At 43.6% G+C, this 16,608-nt stretch overlaps 1 protein-coding gene across 1 annotated transcript in view; it reads left to right on the plus strand.

The window, feature by feature from the left end:
- Nucleotides 1–6,127: 6,127 nt before the first annotated feature.
- LOC147736573 (transmembrane protein 176B-like) overlaps nucleotides 6,128–16,608 on the plus strand; it is a 322,222-nt gene continuing 311,741 nt past the window's right edge. The window contains exon 1 of the mRNA XM_086953312.1: nucleotides 6,128–6,212. The gene's annotated coding sequence lies outside the window, so the exon portion shown is untranslated. The remainder of the gene's footprint in view (nucleotides 6,213–16,608) is intronic.

Raw genomic sequence — 16,608 nt, forward strand, 5'->3', positions numbered from 1 at the left:
CGGGTCCCGCTTCGAGTGCTGTTCACCGCGGGATATTGGACCTTTGCTGCTACTTTGTCCGGGACCAACGGAGCTTGCTGTGGGTGAGGAAGTGCGTGGGCAGGGCTGCGAGCTGCGGGACTACCTCTCCCAGGAGGCCTCGCCAGACCCAATCACCATCAGCTGGGCCGCTCTCCCTGCCTGCCTGACACGCCCCCCACCATCGGGATTTAATTCTTGGCGTCCTTACTGCTCCTTGGGATGCTGTTCTGACCTGTGTGTTGGAGGAGACTTGAGACGCTGCCCTTTTCGCTGCTACAGCGCAGCGCCTCGCGGAACCCGCTTCGCGGGTCCCGCTTCGAGTGCTGTTCACCGCGGGATATTGGACCTTTGCTGCTACTTTGTCCGGGACCAACTGAGCTTGCTGTGGGTGAGGAAGTGCGTGGGCAGGGCTGCGAGCTGCGGGACTACCTCTCCCAGGAGCCCTCGCCAGACCCAATCACCATCAGCTGGGCCGCTCTCCCTGCCTGCCTGACACGCCCCCCACTAACGGGAGTAACTATAAAAATACCTCGCGTCCCCCGCTGCGCGGGAGCACGCGGGAAAGCGCCGGGAGAAGCCCGGGACAAGGGCGGGACCGTCTGTGGCCGTCAGGGGCCGAAGGAGGCCGGGCTGGGCCTACTCCCTTTCGCCTGCACTTCTTTGTTTGTTCGTGGACCTTGATATAGGTATTGGACATGCCATCACCGGCTATGGAGGGAACACCAGCGAAGTTGGGAGGAGTTAGAAATGGGACTCTGGATGACTATTTTACACGGGCACAGGGTGATGGGGATAAAGAACCCTCCTTTGCGGAGCGCAGAGCGGAGCGCCGCCGCTCTGCGCAGAATATGAAAAATAGGCCTCTTAGTGACATCATTCCTTATCCTATCTCCCAAGAGGGAGGCTCCTTTAACATTAGCCAGGATCTATTATCCCAAGAAGGGGTCCCTCCCCTTTTGCGGGACGGTATTCCTAACCTTTGCTTATCCACTGAGCAGACTTCTGATGTCATCCCCCCCCCCCCCAGTCTCAGCAGTATGGCTGTTGACTTAGTCACTCAAACACCCCCAGTAGTTAAAATAAGGAAAACTAAGCCGAAGCAAATAGTTGTGGCAGAGGTGCATGGCCCTCCACCAAACAAGCGTAGAAGGAAGTTGAGGGGAGGGCAGGGCAAGGCCAAAATCCCCCATTCCGACTTCAGAAAAGCACCTAAGCTCCCTTCCATTTCTGATGGGTTAATATTGGATGTGCATAATGCTGCTCCTGTTAAGGGTACTAATATCACTGATCCTGTTAGCATCCCAGGGGATAATCCACCTAATATATTACCCCCGTTACCTCTATGGGTAATATAGAATTTTTACTTAGATCACTGCTTCTGCCCATCAGTGAGAGCTTGAAGAAAGTGGAGATCAGACTCACTATCTTGGAGGCAACTATAAGTAGCCTGAAAACCTCGGCTATTAAACAGGGCAGACCCCTTGAGTCTAATCCCCCTCCTAAATGTCCCCCTAACACTCAAAACCTTTCAGTTAATGCGGGACTTCCCTTGGTTATTGCTGCTGCCCCCCTTCCGCAACCACTCATGGCCAACTTAGCTCCAACACCACTTAGCAAACCTAATATTCCATCTCTACAACCAGTAGGCCCAGTTCCCCCTGTGACTACCTTTGGGGCTATACCAAATGATAGCATTGCTCCCCTACTCCCTGAGAAGCCTGCCCCCAGACCACGGAGACCCGACTTGCCGCCTGAGGCTAATAGCTTTACGGTGGTTATGGCGGGTGCTCCTCCTCTGGAAGTGGGCGAAGGTGAGAACTTCCACTCACTTAAAAGAAAAATTATCAAATGGTTGAACTGGAACATATCCCTTCCGGCCCATCTCAACAATGAAATTATCATGGTGAGAAGGGTACCTTGGCTGGGGAAAACTAGAAAATCAATAATAGGGGACTGTATCATGGTGAGTTTTCGAGATCCTAGGACAGTTTCACACATATGTGCTGGGTCAAACAGATCTCCTGACTCTACCATACAGACTTTGCCAGTGTCCTTTTTCTTCCCCCCTACCCGTATCCATCATGATTTATCACAAGGCAATTGGACGAGGGTTGAACGGAGAGCTAGATACCGGAGGTATGCTGCACGTCCGGTTTACCGACCTCCGGAGACACCTTTTTATGACTACAACCGATTTAATTGTCTCAATGGACTGGACGGGGTTGATTGACTGCCCTCAGCCCTTGATTCAAACCCAGTCACTTTTGACAATGGACCTGGTGTATCATCTGATTTAAACACAGTCACTTCTGACAATGGTCTTGGTGTAACATCTGGCATCAGCTCTCCTCTTATTCCCACTCTTGTAATCCCCCCCACTGTTGCCCCGGCGTATCCATCCTCCCAGGGAATGAAAACCATTATTATTAATAACCCAGTTGTAGATATGGGCCAATGCCTAGCAGTGAATTCACTAAACAGGGAAACTGTTAGCATAATGTTCTGGAATGTGGCAGGGCTCAGGTCCAAATCATCGAATCCCATCTGGTTAAAAACAATAGAAGAGATTGGGATTCTCTGTCTACAGGATACTTGGACCTTAGAACCCCTCCATCTTCCAGGCTATAAAACACTGTTTACATCTGCAGTAGAGGTTCACAACGGTAGGGCTTAAGGGGGACTAACGACATTTGTATCTAACACCTTAAATTGTAAGAAGATCCACTTTTCTGCCTACAACCCATATTACCAGTTAGTGCGGATTGATGCAAGCAAGGAACTGTGTCTTTTAATTATAAATTTTTATAATAATATCCCTCCTGCTGACCTGGAACCGACTCTTAAGATGCTAGGTAATGATCTAGGTAAAGAAACAGATAAAAATGCTAGGGATGTTTGGGTTGTTTGGGGGGGTGATTTTAACTGTACCATATGTAAAAGAAGCCAGAAAGGAGTATGTGGGCTTATCTTGGACCCGGATACTGACTTAACACACTTTAAACATTCCATCTGTGGAGACCTATTAAATGAGATTCTTCACTCTGAAGATCTAGGGTACGCAAATGAAATTGGCCAAACAGAGCTCCCCTTTGTCCCTACGTTTAATGGCAGGGGTGTTTTGTCCATAATAGATTTTGTAATAACTTCCGTTAGGCACAGACATATGGTCAAAAGGTGTTGGACCCTTGATACCCCTCTTAGCGATCACTACCCGATAATTATGGAGATTATAAATCCCTTTCAGGCAGTGGCTATAGAGGGGAGATCCGTGCAGAACATCTCTGATATTAGTATGGCAAAACAAAATGGCTACGCATTAAAGTGGGACAGGGTGGTCCCAAGTGATTTTCTGCGCAACCTGGTAACCGAATGTTTGCCTAGCTTCTTGACCATTCTGGATGAAAGTGCGACTAGTCAGGAGATCCTTAAACAGTTTGAGGTTATTGCTTCTCAAATTAAGGGTAACCTCTGGGTGGCTTCTAAATCAAGTAAGGAAAAAATGAGAAAATGGTTTGACCACACGTGTACAAAGGCCCACTCTGAGCTTAAGAGAGCTTTACATGCTGTCCCCCGTAATCCTTATCAGAATGCATTGAAAAGTAGGAAGTTGGCAATTAAAACTGAGGCCTGGGAGAAGCTCTGTGAGGGCTCATTGAGTAAGGATGTCTGTGCTTTTTGGAAAGCAGTAAATGCCCCCTTCTTTGATTCAGGAAAAGCACACATTGAAATTGCCATTACTGAGGACTCTTGGGTGGGCCATTATTCCAGCCTGTATAGTACCCCCACCGACGAGCAGATTCCTCCGGTGCAATTACCAATACTTGATCAGGGGGAAATGAGAGCGAATGGTTTGGAATTAAAATTTACCCTAGAAGAAATAACTGAGACCCTCAAAGCAACACGGGGCGGCAAAGCCCCAGGTGCAGATGGCATACCTCCAGACCTGTTTAAAAATAATATTGACCTGTGGGGCCCACTCTTAGTGCAACTTTTTAATGCATCCTTAAAGATGAGCCTACTTCCATCATGGTGTATGTCTGTTATTGTTCCAATTTTTAAAAAAGGGGACAGGCAAAACCCTATGTGCTATCGCCCCATCTCCTTATTGGACAGCACTGTAAAGATATTAGGAAGAGTAATACTAGGTAGACTACAAAAATGGTCGAAAGACAACTCTATAATCAGTGACCTTCAATACGGGTTTCAAAAGGGGCAGGGGACAGTAGATCAGGGCCTAAACTTATTTATCCTCCAGCAGAAATATACCAAGGCACGACGTGAGCCCATTTACTTCACCTTCGTTGACTTGACGTCAGCGTTTGACTGTGTCTCACACAGCAAATTATGGGACATTATGGAATCTCTTGATGTAGAAGGAAATATAATCGCCTTTCTTAAGGACTTGTATTCGGGTGCCATCGCAACAGTGCGTTATGGCAAAAAAGGTGAATGCACTAGATCTTTTGATATTGGACGTGGGGTACGCCAGGGTTGCGTTTTAGCACCTTTCCTATTCCTGGTATATATAAATGGAATAGAGAACGCTCTAGTGGAAACAGCTTGTGATATGCCTAGGGTAGCTAAAAGACCAATTCCTGCGTTACTATACGCAGATGATGCGGTCTTAATGGCTCGCACCCCAGTGGCTCTGCAACGTCTTGTAACATCTTTTAATGCATTCATGACTAATCTGGATTTGAAAATCAACTGCTCCAAGACATTCTCTATGAACTGTGGCCCTGGAGCTAGCAGAAGAAGGAGGCGGATGTTTATTAATGCAACCCCCATAGACTATACTGCCACCTTTTCTTACCTTGGTATTCTATTTCACGAAGCAGGGAACTGGACAGAAGCGATAAAAGTAAGGAAAGCCCTGTTCTGCAAATCTATCACTGCCCTTAAGAATTTCGCAAAAAAGATGGGGAAAAAACCAACTGTAGAACTTTTAAAAATTTACAATGCCACCTGTGTCTCTATTGCGGTCTATGGTGCTGGATTGTGGGGGTATGAAAACGTCAAATCTATACAAGTGGCCGAAAACAAATTTCTGAGACACATCTTAGCTGTACCTGAGAGTGCCTCTAGTTACATTTGTCATACAGAATTGGGCCAATGTTATATTGAAGACATTATCAGAATCCAACCAATACTGCTGTGGCATAGGGCCTGGACAAGTGATGGATGTGTATTGAACCGTGCTATCCTAACTGATGGACTAAGTTTGGATTTTGCTGGGAGGATAAGGTGGTTCATATACATTAGGGACTTCCTTGGAGGTATTGGCTGTATGGGCTATTATGACAATCCCTTGTCCATGTGTAACATCACGCGAAAGGCACTAAAAAGAAAGTGTATGAAACACCTGGAAGAATGTAGGATGACAGTGGAACACGAGAAGAAAACTGTCTTAGCCCATCTACCTGTATCAACAGAAGGAAAAATCCAACCATACTTAACCCTTTCTTTGACAGAATTTTCGCAGTTCATTTTGACCCGATTTAGGTTAGGCATCCTCTTTAGGGCCCTAAGCTTCCCTGCAATGAATTGTTGGTCCTGCAATCTCACCAAATGCCCATGTGATGACCAATCGGAACAGTCTGACATCCATGTCACTTTTTTCTGTAAATATTATACGTTACCCAGGAAAAGATTGATTATTCCAATTCTAAGGGAAATGGGCATGAGACGTTGTAGGGTTGCCTTCCTGGAACTCCAGAAATTAGATGTTATTTTTAATGTTGCCTGTATCTCGGAATTTTTTAGCAATGTTTTTAGATTACGTAAATCAATTTGCACTTAAATTTAATTCATGTTTAAATTGTATATTTCTACCTGTTTGTATGATGTATTGAATATGACATTGTGTTATTATGAACAGTTTTTTATGTACTTTTATGGTTATTATTCTTTTAACCGAATAAAGTCAAATTGAATTGAATAATCAGAGCCTCCGTGGACTGACATAGAATTGCTATTGCAGTACTTACATCCATTATAACACTTGCAGCACCACTTCTAAGCAGAAGATGGCAGCACAATCCTATAATGCTGGTTTGGAATGTTCACAACTGGCCAATGTGAACACAGGTAACAAAATCCTGTTTTCAGAACTGAAATTTACTTCCTTGAAAGACGATTGAGTATTCCCCAGCCTGCACCCTTCAAAACATTCTTACTTTTCCTCCTCAAGAGTGAGTATTCATCCAGATATTTACTCCTTTCCTTTTGTTATGTTTATTTTAATGTGTTCTGTTGCTTCAACTTCACTTTTAGTGCAGGTTTAATTATAATTATATAATTCTTCACTGTTTTTTCTTTTCCTTCGCATTGTGCTTATAGCTCTGTTACCTTTAACTTATTGTTTCTGCCTCGTTGCATTCATCACAGAACAACTAGCGCATTAGCTTCATTTCAGCCAAACTCGCTTTCTTTTTAATTTAACCCTGGAAGCATAGCTCTGACTCGAACTGACTCACGGGCCAGTCATGACGCTCCGTCTGTTTCACAATACACGAGCCCATTCACCTCGCGCTGTGAACTGCGCTTGGCTGCACACACATTGTTTTCTTTTAAATACAAGGCTCCAGCTCTTCCTCACGCTCGAGTGCTAACACTGTGTTGTGATTAATGACATCCAGCACGAGCTTCTTTTCCCGCCTCACTGCACACGAGTGTTTAGATTTAAATTGAAGTCTTGAGCTCTTCTACGCACCACATTGCATGCGCTCAGTTGCCTTATCAAACTGTATTTTCCGCAAATAACTCTTCGCTCCCCATAAGGACTGTACAACAGTACTTTAACACAACAGAATGTTCATTACATGTAGCCGATAATTTCCAAAGTATGACCTTTGCGCTCTCTCTGGTTTTACTCAAACTGAAAACTAGCGCTTTAGTATTTAGACACTGCACTGGATTTTCCTTTTAAATTGTGAACACTTAAGGATTCCTGTACACTTCCTTTGCCTCAAGATATTATTCCTTGAACAATGTACACATCTACTTCCCCTTAACGCCTCACAGCACGATTTATTTTCAAATGCTGGCCTCTACTCCACGAGCTCTTCCTCGCGCCTTACAGCCTGCGCATTGTTTTTCATTAAAACATTAACAGTTCGTGTCATCTTTGTTTACATTTAAACAGCCGGCAGGCCAGTAATTACTAACGCGCTGCCCTTGTAATGTTTCAAACATAAGTTAAGACTGCTCCATCTCGATTTCTAACACGCGCTTCACTGCTCATGCCTTGTTTACTTTTGATCGGCTGGCAGATCAGTAATTAACCATATGCTTCCTTTCAATCCTTTTGACAGTTAACATAAACGCTTGTACATCAATTTCATAATAGCCAATTTTAACATTCGTTACTGCACTTTTAATCTTAGAAATCATTTAAGTATATTCACATTGTCTGTGCTCCTTTACGCTTCACATTTCTCTATAAAGCACGATGCTTGTATGTTCAACGCCTCCTGCGCCAATTATGTGGAAGTTGCTTGGAGGTTACAAGCTTAATTACACAAGTCTCTTCTTTGAAAATGTCTTTTGCACGACTTTCTCCAGAATTATATGTCGTGATTAAATGAAATAAGTCTCTTTTACTTTAACTTAAGAACAGAGGTAACATAGAAGACATTCATTTCTCTTACCCAGCAGCAGGTTACTTTATAAGAGTAAACTCCAGCACTTTTCACAAATTTCATGTTCCTTTACATTATTGCTTGTTCTTTTCCATTTCCTTAAATCAATAATTTATTTTCAACGAGTTGGGTTCTTCTTTCCCACTGTTCAGGATAACTATCATCCTTCATAAAATACTTTCATCCAACTGTCTTGCCAGGTAGAAGACGTCGCCAAATTTGTTATAATAAATGTACAAGGTAGGTCTGGTGGTATTTTCACGTAGGTTTATTCTTCAAAGGAAGACCTGAACATCTTCATGCCAGACACAGCTGGACCAACTGCTCACTGTTGCCACAGGCATGACATCATCTTAGAACCATCTAAGGCATCATAAGGATGTAACATTCTAATGAGTGAAACATGTGAGTAATGATAAAGTGATGAACCACATGATATATAAATATAACAAGCACTATTGGGAATCCTCATGTCCACACATATCCTGATCTCATTAGTGTCTTTTTTGGGACAATGACAATTCGACTTACCCATGGTGTTAGACCTGTTACTCCTTCAATTATATCTTGTTCAAGTAATAATTTAATTTCTTTTTCAACTTGTCCTTGCATGTGAATTGGCACCCTTCTATGTGTTTGTGCCACTGGTTTTATTGCTTCATTTATGTGTAAAGTAATTTTTCATTCTTTAAATTGACATAATCCTTCAAATAGCTTAGGATATTTCTTTAGAACTAGGTGATATGTTGAAATATTGCAATATATTGCCAATAAACCCATGAGTTGTGCAGTTACATTGCTTAATAAACAAGGGCCCGGAACCTCACCTTTTAACACATGTACATCTTCTTTACTTATTATCTCTCCATATTGTAAAGTCTCTTCAAATTTTCCTAAGCATAAAACTGGACGTTTAGCACCCTACTGAAAAACACTAACATTTGACTGAGTCAACACAGGTTGGTCTTTCATTTTCATATATTCAGTTATGCATATTATGTTGCATGTTGCTCCACTGTCTAAAACAAAAGAAACATTTTGCAATCCAACCAATAGATCTACAGACGTCTTTTTTAAATGTTTTCTCTTTTAATCATATTAATTTGTTGACAAATGTTGCTTTCCTGCATCATGTTATTCCTTTGTTTTTCTGACTGTCTAAACTCTTCATCAGACTCTTCTTCCATTTCTTCCATATGTCTTACATATTTTGTGTTTCCAATCTTTTTTTTTTATCAGGTTAATTTGTCTCCAACTTTCTTTAATTTCTTTTTTAAATTTACACACATTTGCAAATGGATTGTATCCTTTACATTATTTGCATTGCTGTCCCTTTGCTGGGCATGTTCTTTGATGTGGAAACTGGAACCCATACCTGTAGCACAATCTTTTCCCTCTAAATTGTGTTTCATTTTTCTTTTCTATATTTGCTTTTTTTTACATTTCTCTAATTTGTTCAATCGCTTTAATCATTCCTCCTTCCATATTTGTAGCATGTCTCTGTGCTTGTGTTTACGTTTTTGCCATGCAAATTATTTCTTGTAAATCATATGTCTTTTCTAAGAGTTTTTTTCTGAATTTTACTGAGTTACATCCTTGCATTACTCTTAGTCGAATAGCTTCTTCATTATTGAATTTATCAAATTCACAAAATGTAACTAATTTCTTAAGTCTAGTCCCATAGTTATACATTGTTTCATTTTCTTGTTGACATGCTATATTGAAATGATATCTTTCAAAGTCTAAATTTCTTTGATCATTCAAATTTTGCATTTAGACATTCCATAATCCCTTCATAAGTATTTCTATCATGTCTGGGAATTGTCTCCTAAAAATTGTACTTGAGATGCTTTCAGTATCATCCTCATTATACATATCTGAATTCATATTTACAACAACTTCATTACTTGTTCCTTCTTCAGTCATATTTTCAATATATATATTCTATGTATATATATATAATTTGTGGTTGTAAAACAAACTATTAGCTTATTAAAGAGAATTTTTTTTGTAAAAAATTATAATTCCTGTATGTTTGCAATGAATTTTATTGTATTTCTTCACTTTGTAAATAGTTAGTTCTTTTACATTTGCGCTAATTTATTTATCCAATTGCCTTCTTTTTTATTTTTCATACATGAACAGCTGATGTTTTGAGTTCACGCAACTTCTGATCTCTTTTAACGAGACTGATGCTATATAAACAATTGATTTGCTGAGCTCGCGCAGCTTCAACTATTTAATTGCACACGCACACAGCTGATCTCTTTTAACGAGACTGTTCGTGCAACGTGCAACAGCTGATCTGAACTCACGTAGCCTCTTATTTTTTTTCTCACGTCTGCGCACACATTCTCAGTGACGCGCTCACGTTGGGGCTTACTTTGGGCTTAAGTTTTTTTTTACATTTATTTTCTCCCTCACACTTGCGCACACACTTTCAGTGACGTGCTTGCGTTGTCAGTCTCTCTCGCGCTTGCATGCGCATGTAGGTGCAACCAACACAAAATCCGAGCGAATTACAAAATTCAGGCTCAAATACACATCCACTGATCTCACTGACCTCCAATCCAGTCAATGGCAGCCACAACTTCAATTTCAATGCCTCTGGAGCCCAAAACTCTTCAAACGGCCAATTCCTTCACAACGGGTCATCAACAGATCAAAGAGGTCTTCGTGAAATCTTCGCTCCTCACGCGTGTCTCCTTCCCTTCGTTGCTATTGTTAAAGGAAGTGCTAGACACGGTAGGCGATCTAATATAGCTTTTATATTGGAGCTTGTAAGTCAGCATTCAATGTAATTTCCATCCGTTAACTGAATACCACAAATCCTCTTTCAAAGCCCCCCATCATTCCTTTTCCAGAAAACATGACATCATAATGTCATTACATGTCATTACATATTCACATCATTACACACTCCATACTGTCACTGCACTGCCCCAGTGTCAGCCAGCTCCACAAGAGCCCAAAGCGCACTCCATACTACCACTGCGCTGCCCCTGTGCAAGCCAGCCCCACAAGAGTCCACGGCGCACTCCAGACTACCACTGCACTGCCCCCGTGCTAGCCAGCTCCCCAAGAGTCCACGACACACTCCATATTACCACTGCACTGCCCCAGTGCCAGTCAGCTCCACAAGAGTCCACGGTGCACTCCATATTACCACTGCATTACCCCAGTGCAAGCCAGCTCCATAAGAGTCCACAGCGCACTCCATACTACCACATCACTGCCCCAGTGCAAGCCAGCTCCACAAGAGTCCACAGCGCACTCCATACTACCACATCACTGCCCCAGTGCACGCCAGCTCCACAAGAGTCCACTGCACACTCCATAATACCACATCACTGCCCCAGTGCAAGCCAGCTCCACAAGAGTCCACGGCGCACTCCATACTACCACTGTACTGCCCCAGTGCCAGTCAGCTCCACAAGAGTCCACAGCGCACTCCATACTACCACATCACTGCCCCAGTGACAGCCAGCTACACAAGGGTCAAGTGTGCACTACATACTACCACCGCACTCTCCCATTCCAGCCAGCTCCACAAGAGTCCACGGTGCACTACATACTACCACTGTACTGCCCCAGTGCCAACCAGCTTCACAGGAATCCATGGCGCACTCCATACTACCACTGCACCAGTGCCAGCCAGCCTCACAAGAGTCCACAGCGCACTCCATACTCCCACATCACTGCCCCAGTGCCAGCCAGCTCCACAAGAGTCCACTGCACACTCCATACTACCACATCACTGCCCCAGTGCCAGCCAGCTCCACAAGAGTCCACTGCACACTCCATAATACCACATCACTGCCCCAGTGCAAGCCAGCTCCACAAGAGTCCACGGCGCACTCCAGACTACTACTGCACTGCCCCAGTGCCAGCCAGCTCCACAAGAGTCCATGGCGCACTTCATACTGCCACTGCACTGCCCCAGTGACAGCCAGCTACACAAGGGTCAAGTGTGCACTCCATACTACCACTGCACTCTCCCATTGCCAGCCAGCTCCACAAGAGTCCACGGTGCACTACATACTACCACTGTACTGCCCCAGTGCCAACCAGCTTCAAAGGAATCCATGGTGCACTCCATATTACCACTGCACCAGTGCCAACCAGCTCCACAAGAGACCATGGCACACTCTATAGTACCACAGCAGTGCCCCAGTACCAGCCAGCTTCACAAGAGCCCACGGTGCACTCCATACTACCACTGCACTGCCCCAGTGCAAGCAAGCTCCACAAGAGTCCATGGCGCACTCCATACTCCCACTGCATTCTCCCAGTGCCAACCAGCTCCACACGAGTCCATGGCACACTCCATACTACCATTGCACTGCCCTAGTGCAAGCGAGCTCCACAAGAGTCCATGGCGCACTCCATACTACCACTGCACTGCCCCAGTGACATCCAGCCAGCTCCACAAGAGTCCACGGGGCACTCCATACTACAACTGCACTGCCCCAGTTGGGACAATGTAACAGCCACCGGATGAAAGGACGTTGGATGTACAGAGGTGGGTGTTCCGGGGTAGTCCCCTACCTCCGAGGCTCCACCACTTCTGCTCTTTACGACTTTGTTCGATAGTGCTAGACCGCCCATTTGGCCCCTCGTGTTCGGGTGGTCGGCATCTCACTGCTGTACTGAGTAAGCCTGTTCAAAGAATTAGCTATTTATGTGCGGGTCATACTGGCAACATGGCTTGATCGGCATGGGGTTAGCAGCGTACTACACACATGGAGGACCACTTCGGTAGAAGCATGTGCATCGTGCAACGGAGCCATGTGTTGGAGGGAACTGAATCCTCTTCAGTTGTGGGCTTTATTGGGATAGGGAGGCTTTCCGGTGGCTGTCGGCTAATGGTTTACATGTGACACGAGTTTGGGGACAGTACTGTTCTGCTGGTTAGTTTCACAGTTCACCCCCCTTGAGAAGGCCTACATGGCTTTTCTTACTTGCCTTTTCTGGGGTGCAAAACGGAACGCATTTTACTCGATAGCGTCTCTACTTAAGATAGGTAAAGTACCAGGACCATCCCTGTAGTGTGGTTTTCAAGGCATTTGATTTCTATCTTCCCTTGAATACTTTGAAAATCATTGCAGGCATATTGGCCTTTTCAATGTGTTCTTGCGTCCCTTTAATTATTTAAGCGTGTGTGCATTTGCTCTTGTTTGAACATGTGTACTTGCACTACTGTAAATAAATCTTGAGTAACCTAAAGCCATGCCAAATCCCTCCTCCTCCACCCAAGCCGTCTCTCACACACTATAGCAGGTTGGGATGCGGCATTACGGCTAGACTGCCGACGTTGGAACTAACAGCCACATGCATCAAAGTTAGCATTTGTGATTTCTTAATTGCGAAAACTAAGGAATCGCAATTAAGAAATCGCAAATTGCTATGCATCAAAAAATCGCATTTTTATTTGCAATTTCTAAAAATTCCTTAATTGCGATTCACAATTTGCGAATCGCAATTATGGAATCCCTTCCCATCGATTCCTATGGGCCAAGAGGCCCAAAGGAATGAATGGGAAGGCATTCACAAATTGCGATTAGCATTTTGCGAATCGCAATTTGTGAATGCATTTTCAAGGGTGCAGAGGGGGGTCCAAAGGACCCCCCCTGCACCCCTGAAATGTAACTTTAAGTGCAAGTTTCACACACACATGTCCCAAGGACATGTATGTGTGTAACATGAAACTTTCAAAAATGCATTTCAGTGCATTTTGAACATTTTCGCAAATTAGCATGAAGGTCAACTTCATGCTAATTTACCCCTTCCTATTTGCGAATTTGCAAATTAAAAATGTTCATGCATTGCATTTAAGAAATCTCAAATTGCGATTTCTTAAATGCAATTGCAATTTTAGAAATCGCAACATGGTTCTGAGTCCTAAAATTGCGAAAAGCATAATGCATCCCAAATTTGAGAATTGCATTCGCAAACGGCCGAAAATTGCGATTCGCACCGTTGCGAATGCAATTCTCAATGATGCATATGAGCATAAAAAAACAGGTTTGCGTCTCCACATCGACTTAACATCTTGTTATTTTGGACACTTTACATACCCTCCCTGTGCCTTAAAAAGAAAAATGAATGTGACTTTGTGTAATATAACTGGTGCTCATGTATAGTGCTCAAATGCCTTCAGGTCGAGTTCGCGCTATATAAAATGCAAACAAATGTACGATTTGCTGATGTTCCCCTGACATGCTTAAGTCTATAAGCACCTTTAGAAGTGTAAGCTACCATTGAGTTCAACCACATGTAACAGCTCCCAGGCAATCTCTGTGCCTTCGCAAGGCAAACGCGTTTATGGACCGTGTTTATTTCTCCTGCTACAAGTCCATTTGTATATAGTCATCAGCAAATATACCTTAATGACTTCATCCACATCTGTTTTTCTGAAGGTATTTTGGCGCTCGGCTTTGGGTACTCAACTTAGTGTTTAGTCGTAGTTTTGAGCTGAATTTTCACAGCATGTACATTTTACTGGTTGTTTCATGCTATGTCATGCGAGCTGTTCGCCGGCAGCAGAAACCTTCCAGGCTTTGGGCAACTTGTTTACGCCCACACTAGTTGCGTTGCTGCGCCGAATCTTAATGCGTGCATCTCATTAACAAGCATTTGCAATGCAATAGGTCTCGCATTTGCGAAAATGTGACCTATTAGTATTGTAAATGATAATGCCTTTATTTATTGTATGTTTTTTAAACATATAAATAAAAGGCATTTCCATTTACAATGCTAGTAGCATGAAATCTCGCAAATGCGAGACCTTATGCATTACAAATGCTTGTTATCTTAATGAGGCTAACATTCTATCCTGACCCAGCATTTCCAATTCCATCATTGACTATTTTTCAGCTGTGACTTTGCAAATTATCACTTTCCTGTCAGTCAAAACCACTTTATTCTATCTAAAAACAGAAAGATGATATAAGTACACATTTATAAAGACAAAATGTAATAAAATATCATGAGTGAAAATATATTAAAAATCCATAAAACAGCAAATAACTGTGAAAAAGACAAAACTCGACCTACAATAAGAAACAAAATTGAGCTAGCGTAAAAGAAAAAACATACTGTACTCATTGACGCACATATCTATAGCAACAGTCAGATTTCCACCGCCCAAAGTGTTGAATTTCCTCCCTCCCCCAACCCAATCTGGCAGCCTCTGTAGCAGCACCTATTCGAAAAGAATGCGTCCCATAGCACAGTGGAGTTTTACCCACCAACGATAATCCTTTTCTCAGTACTGCTAACAATTGAAAACTAGATACCTGACCCCCATCAACATGACAAAATATGATCCCAGTCCGAAAAACAGGTGACTTTAAAAATGACTCCCATTCTTCCAATGGACAACATCCCAACACTCCACTCCCTCCCAGATGTATCCAAGTACCTACCCCTTTTTGGTCTGTCTTTGACTGTCGTAACCTGATCTGTAAAACTGTCTCATTTAAAATTTGTATATCAGACGTTTGTATCCCAGTCTGGTTCCGCAAACCCAATAATTCCAAAACCCGGAAAGCACCAAAGAACATCCATATCATGCACAACCTGAACCTAACCAACTCCCATTCATTATGACAACATCTAGGCAAAGCATCTAATATGCCACGTAAGAATTCAAACATAATAGGTTCCCGCAAATGCAAGGAATGAACTTTGCTCCTACCAAAACTCTTTAACATTCTGCGTAACAAAAACCCCACCCGTACTTCTTTCCCTAACAGCAACTGACTATAAAATGAAATGCCAGCAAGTTTGCCTGAAATCGTCGTGTGCGACAAACCTTCGTCCATCAAATGCAACACAAAACGTAACATGAACTGCTCGTCACACACAGCCGCACCACCTTCATCCTTCGAAGAAGCATAAATTAGAAATTCAGACCACGCTTGCTGGTAACTTCGTCTTGTGGACCTAGCAATGGAGTGTTCCACCAATTCAGCAATCCTCACTTCCCCAGGTCCCAGATGTCCAAAGGAATCTCCGTCTTGCAGCTGTCTGCGTTTGGCGCCAGAGATCAAAATTTCTGAAATTACAACGAGACAGAGCATCGGCTATTGAGTTATTCACACCGGGTATATGCTTGGCTCTAAAAACAATGTTGAGTTTAAGAGTTTGCAACATGAATGCACATAACAATTGCAGCACCCGCACATCCCTAGCCCTCTGCCCATTGACCAAGCTTACCACTGCCATATTGTCAGTGTGAAAGAGTACACTTCTGTCCACGAACTCCTCGCCCCATACCTGCAGTGCCACCAGTAGCGGAAAAAACTCCAAGAAGGCGATACTACGACCTTGTGATATCCAATGTTCCGGCCAACGCTCAGCGCACCAGCGCCCTTCCCAAAACAGCCCAAAACCCTGAGCCCCTGCCGCATCCGAAAAAATCTGTACCTGCCATACGGTGTCATCTTCCACAAAGTTGATCGACACCCCATTGACTTCATCCAGAAACCGCTACCAAATGACCAGGTCCTCCTTCAATTTTCTAGTCAAACGTATGCGGTGGTGTGGCAGGGAAGCACCCGACATAGCAAGACCAAGCCGTCTGCAGAAAGTTCTTCCTGTCCTCATCACTCTACAGGCAACATTTAGAAACCTCACCAGCCGCTGAACCTGCCTGAGCTAGAACTTCCTTGCAGTAAGAACTTCCCGCAAAAAGGTCCTGATTTCCTGTACCTTCTCCAGGGGCACTCTAGCCACCATGGCTTCCGTATCGATTTCAATGCCCAAGAAGACCAATTTCGTGGCTGGACCCTCCGATTTATCTGGAGCCAAGGGCACTCCAAATACTGTTGCCATCCTTTGAAAACAAGCCACCACTCTGCTCCATTGCTCACTCCCCGCCTGTCCAATAAACAAAAAATCATCTAGGTAGTGACAAACTGCTGTATGACCAGACATCCGTACT

Source organism: Lissotriton vulgaris, chromosome 1_2 (genome assembly GCF_964263255.1).
Source record: "Lissotriton vulgaris chromosome 1_2, aLisVul1.2, whole genome shotgun sequence".
In the NCBI taxonomy this organism is placed as follows: Eukaryota; Metazoa; Chordata; class Amphibia; order Caudata; family Salamandridae; genus Lissotriton; species Lissotriton vulgaris.